The sequence below is a fragment of the Nelumbo lutea genome, chromosome 1, assembly GCF_056320005.1.
Source record: "Nelumbo lutea isolate HS-2025 chromosome 1, American lotus-T2T, whole genome shotgun sequence".
Classification (NCBI taxonomy): Eukaryota; Viridiplantae; Streptophyta; class Magnoliopsida; order Proteales; family Nelumbonaceae; genus Nelumbo; species Nelumbo lutea.
This window is the reverse complement of record NC_142684.1, coordinates 146,741,542-146,747,386: the sequence shown is the minus strand read 5'-3', so window position 1 is coordinate 146,747,386 and position 5,845 is coordinate 146,741,542. Positions and strand designations below refer to the sequence as shown.

Here is a 5,845-nt window from a genome sequence, read left to right as displayed (position 1 = left end):
CTGATTTTGCAATATCGATTAGTTTTGTTTTATTTTTATGTTCTGGAATGTGGATTTTGAGAAGGTAAAGTTGAGATCGAGTTTTTATATGGTGTTTGTGTCAAGGTGGGCTATGTCCTCCTCCAACATGTCTTTTAATAATGGTTAATAAAGGATGTATTTGGTTTTAGATTCATCAATACAAATCAAGATTTTAAAAATAGACTTAAAATCAGAACCATTCTAATCATTGTTTTTTGGGTTAACAGCTTTGAATGAACAGCCATTTTCAGTTTAAAATATAAAAAATAATAATTAAAATAAAAATGACCAAAAACTGTCTAAATTGCATGTATAACAACAAATTTGGCATTTGTATTAAATCAATTAAAAAAAAAAAGTTTTCAAAACGTCTCCACCATTTTACTACCAACCCCCACCCCTCCAGAAATGGGTATGGTGCGTGTCAGTTATCATACTCAACCAACCCAACAATAAAATGCTGACTACCCCCTACCCTCGTTTGGGTTTGGTCGACGGCTAAGTTTGTCTTGGTAGGATCATGGCAATAAATCTAAGGCCATGATTTTTTCCTGTAACAGCCATGCACTATGAAACTGTCGTACCAGAACTCACATGTAGAGAGAACGAGCCAGATCCGAACTCAACTGGTGGTTGCTTGGTTGGCTTTGCCACGGTTTTTTTTTGGGGATATAATTAATATTTAATTAAGATAAAATTTAGAAACTTTTCAGTGTGTCAGATCCCGGCGAGGGAGTTTCTCGACATAATTGTCGTTGACTGGGCAGCCCAGAAAGCGACACAAGGTGAAGGTGCAAACAAAACTCCGAGAGACATGACTTGCGAGATAGCGAGGAGTGAGAGAGGAAGATCGTAAGCGAGAGAGCCTATAAATTGAGGGGAGGATCCATTGAAGGCGACCTGATAACCCATGTGAATCGGAGCTGTCTAAAAGATGTAAGTTGCGTACACTATTTACTAGGGTTCTCTGTAGCTCTTCCGCGTGAAGGTTGATGATTAATGGCTATCTGAACTTCTGAACGTCTTTGTAGGTATACCTTCTACCTCCTTCTTAATGATTTTCTGGGGTTTCTATTTTGTGTTGAGGTTTTCTTCTTTCAACCGATTTCGGTTTTCCTTCTTGTATTTAGTTCGAATTTTGATAATTGTGGTTGCTTGCCATGGATTTAAGGCCATTTACCGAGTTCCGTACGATAATAAGAAAGTGGGAATTGGATATCACTGGTTTTGGACTTTAGTTCAAAGGAAAGGAATTATTGTTCATGAGTTTGGGCGATTTGCAGGTTTCTGATAGAAAATATAGGATTTTGGTTCTTGACGTTTGCGTTCAATGCTGTTAACACTAGCTTCGGACTTGGTTCTTTTTGTTACTCTTTACTTGCCTATTCTTTGTTTGGATTTTTTATTTTAATTACTCTGGAATTTCATTTTGATTTGCTGGATCAGTTCTTATTTCTTTCCTTTTTTCACGGAGTGGGGAATGTCAGATGATATACTTTATAAGTTCATTTGCTGAATAGGTTCATAATTTGTAGCGGCTCTAATATTGGGTTTTGTTCTTCATCTTGGCCTGAAAAGAGCGGTTTTACCATGTCCATTAACATTTCTTTGCCTGCCTTAAAAAATAAAAACCTTGGCCAGCAAACGATGGCCTTGGATGGAAAATCCTATGTTGCCTCCTATATTTGCTTTATCATTAGCTAAATTTGGTTTTTCTTTCTCTTGTTTTTTTTTTCTTGTTTTTTCTTCCTGGAACAAAAAAACTGGATTTTGTCTGTTGAATCATTTAGGGGGCTTCTGACTTTTTTGTTATGTAAATGGGTGGTGAATATGTCGTTAGGTGATTTGTATATATTTTTTTTCCGATTTGGAATTTGTTTTTGCAATTGCTTACTTGCTCATATTTTTTTCCTTTGTGGCTTCAAATCCTTTGGCTGTTGTCAAAGCCTTGCTGGGTTAACACTTCAGAATTTCTGCATTGTTCTTTTTTTTCCTTCTGAGAAATCTGATTTTCCTACCTAGTCTGATACTTGCTTCTGGGTCTGGTTGTTTGACTATTTCCTAATTTTAAACTTGTTTGTTATGTTCTTCTCATATAGTCTGGCAAGTCATGAGTCTATTCATGCTTACCTAATTTTCTCGAGAGTTTACAGCTTTTCCCAAGTTTTATCATGTATCATTGCAGTTGTTAGAGGTGGAAATAAAAAAAAAAAAAAAAAAGGTTTCTTTATCCTTTCTTCTTCTTTCCTTGACAACAACTACAATATCTCCAACTTCTTAGATTTAGATACTATTACTGCCATATTTGAACTACAAATTACATAAGCAAGCTTATAATTCATTTAATAGTAGCCTATATGCAGTTCTTGCAAAATTAGAGTTTCTTTGCGCTGGACAGATCTTTTCAGACCCTTGTGAGATTCAGAGCACATCATGGTTCAGACACTTGAAGCTATCAAGGGTGGGGGAGGCTCTGTTAGGATAGGAGCCACTGGAACAATCAGTTCTCTGATGACCAGGGAACTGGACTCAATAAAACGAACACAGACGCTAATGCCTTCTAGAAGAAATCCTCCTATGATCCCTGTTTCAGTTCCCTGTGGTGTTGCTACTCCAAAAAAACTGCAGCCAAGAAGAAATTCAACAAGTGAAGCAAGCACTAGTTGCAGCAGCGGCAGCAGCAGTAGCAACAAAACCAACTATAGGAGCACTGGAAATACACAGAAAACAAGGCACAATGTCGGAAAAAATGTACATCGCATTCCCATGCTTAGCTCTGATGACATCACTGTAGATAGAACTCCTAACAGAGGAAAACCTGATAAAAAGACACCTTACATTGTTGAAGTTGTGGATATAAAATGTGGGAATCCTGACAAAGCTTGGTCGACTCCTATAACCAATCGTCTGAAGAAGCTCAACTTCTCCAAGCTCTCCGAGACCATTGCCTAAAACTGCAACCTCAGATCAGTTTTCAGGTTTCTGTAACTGAATCCAGGAATTCCATTCGGCAGCTGGTTGGTATCTGTAACTTCCACCATAGAGCAGATGTTTATTAGAAATGTACTACCTCGACTCTTCTTCTTCCTTAAAGTCATGGTTAGAAAGCTGAATTTTGGTCTGGAATTACCACTGGTGGAGCCCATATCTGTAATCTGAGCATGAGGTTTCTTGGAGCTTCGACAGGGATCCGACCGAAGTCTGCTGAAGTACTCAATTTCCTGCAATACTAGGGATCCAACAGTGCCTCGGGTGCCTACCTCCACTGGAGCTGTAATTGCCATGCTTAGTCGGGGATGGGTGGCTGTGGTGCAGGCTTTATAAATCGTGCTTGTTCTGGTAGGATTGATGTGGGAGAGCTTGTGCTTGTGATTGAAGAGCGGTGGTTTCTGGGTTATGTCTGGGGACACTTGGTGGGGGAATTCCGTTTGAGTTTGGGGCATTTACAGCAGGTTGGCCTTTACAGCTTAACCTCGTGACAAGCTTTATCAACATTCCAAAGCGCGGACAGCATGAGATATTGCAGCTTTGGAGGATTTAGTTTTGATATGTGGTCATCATATTCTTGTGGTTGCTATCAAGACGTTGGGATTCCAAAAACAAACTTTTTACCCTCTCACCATCAAGACATTTGAGTTCCAAAACCAACTTTTTACGCTGTTACAAACTTAATTTTCCTGCTCTTCTCATGTGGCTTGTAGTTGTAGACAATTAATTCTTAGTGTGATCATAATCTAATTAGTATTGGATGGTATGCAATTTGGCATGTAATACACTAGAGTTGGCATGGGATCTCTTAAACTTTGATCTAAACACCCTATCATAATCATAATAGGAAGGTGACTGCAAACTTAGCGCCAAGGATGAATTTGTTTAATCCCTCTCAATGTCACTGTCACTGATAAAGCTTTCCTTTCCTTTCCTTTACTCTTTGTGCAAGGGAATTAGTTGAGGAGCGGAGAGCTTGAGTGCTTTTCTTATATTTTAGGTGCGGGAGTTCATTGATGATCGGTTGCTTTTGCTTTTCTGCCTTTTAAGTGGGGATCAGTTGATATATTTATTTTTATCTAGACATCATGTCGTTGCGATTGGGTAAAAAATGTTGTTCAATAAGCACGCAAGCGCATTGATTGCCAATTTGCCATGCCATTGTTGAAAGTTGTTTTCACAGTTTGGGAAGGAGTACAAATACATACAAGATAATATAAAATATAAGGTTTTATATTCTATAAATTTGTATTTATACTCCTTCCAAACTAAGCTAAGTTACGGTAACATTTTTATAGGAATTCGGATTAGCTGAACAGCTAGCTTTAGCTGTTCAGTGGACTGTGGAACTAATGGGCCCATGTATTTAAATAAATACTGGTGTAGAACCTTATCATTGGTTCTACAGCCCACCGAACAGCTAAACGTTCAGTTAAACTTCGCTCTTTTTGTAATACTAATACCAACAAGAAAACACACTATAGCTTATAAAAGTACTAGAATTGCTCTGTTTTTATTATTATTATTCAAATAACCCTAAGTACACATACTCTAGTATGTGTTTCTATACCATAGAATTGCTCTGTTTTTATTAATTGATCAAATACAAAAGATACGTGCGATTAATTGGGATTTTGGCAACAAAACCCAATTTGAGGCGCGTTAAGTTGATTATGTTTGCGTGATTGATTTGGGTTTCTGATTGTAGTTCTTCTTAGACTCTATCTTTCATTCTGATTGTAATTCTGAGCAGTTTCAAGTGAATGAATTATGTTTGTTTGGCACACTGCTAATATCCCTTTATTTTCAAATAATGATAATAATAACAATAAAGGAGAGTTGAGTTGATTATGTTTATATTTACGTAGAACCCAGGTACATACAAGATTCAAAGTGCTGACATGTAGTGGTGGGTTCGAGCTGAACTGAGCTGAATAGTACAAGACTCGAGCTAGAATCTTGAGCTCGAGATCGGCTCGAGTCAAAAGCTCATAAGCTCAAACTCAGTTTGGCTCAAACTCGATTTGAGAAAAAATGTTTTATAAAAATAAAAAAATTATATATAAAAATATTTTTTATTTGATATTTAAAAAATTAAGAATTATACTAATTAGTTAATATTATATATAAAATACAATATTTTTTATTATGTATGTATGTATGTATGTATGTATGGAATAGCTATTCGAGCTTGGATTACAAGCCTCACAAGCCAGCTCGGTTGACCGAGCTGAGTTGAGCTTTTCACGAGCTGAGCTCGAATAGCTCATGAAGAGCTCGGCTCATGGCCACTCCTACTGATATGATATGATATGACTGATACAGATTGATGACCAATATAGTTGATATATATATATATATACACCATTTTATATTAAACTTATATGTATTTAAAAGTAGAAGGTGCCAACTGACTTAATTGGTAATGGTTGGCCTGTTGTAGTGGAGACTTATATAGGAATTGGGATCAAATCCTACCTTCACCATAGTTGGTGATATGAGGGTTTATTGATAATGATAATGGCTTCAGATTCATTTGTAGCTTGGGTCAAGGTTCAAAGTATCGATATGTATTGGGCTGTATCGGCCAACACGTATCATATTGGGGGTTTTCCAATATACCCTTATAGGGGGTGTTTCGGGGTCTCAATTGATTCAGAGGGTGAACAGACCTTAAACTGGTCCCTCTGAACCAGATTAAAAAAAAAACTATCAATACTTCCCAATATGCCACTACCGGTGTATTGGTGTATCGCTATTTTGAACCTTGGTTTGCGTTAAGCATTTTATATAAATTCTCTTGTGTTTTGATTCATATAAGTTTAATAATATATAT

At 37.0% G+C, this 5,845-nt stretch overlaps 1 long non-coding RNA gene across 2 annotated transcripts; it reads left to right on the top strand.

Annotated features, from left to right (window-relative positions):
- The first annotated feature begins 584 nt into the window (after positions 1-584).
- LOC148878201 (uncharacterized) lies at positions 585-3,780 on the top strand. Of its 2 annotated transcripts, none has more exons than XR_016100975.1 (2): positions 585-1,052; positions 2,385-3,780. It is a non-coding gene; the product is annotated as an uncharacterized LOC148878201 (long non-coding RNA). The 2 variants fall into 2 exon arrangements; XR_016100976.1 differs by having other exon boundaries at positions 623-1,052; positions 2,420-3,780.
- The last annotated feature ends 2,065 nt before the right edge of the window (positions 3,781-5,845 follow it).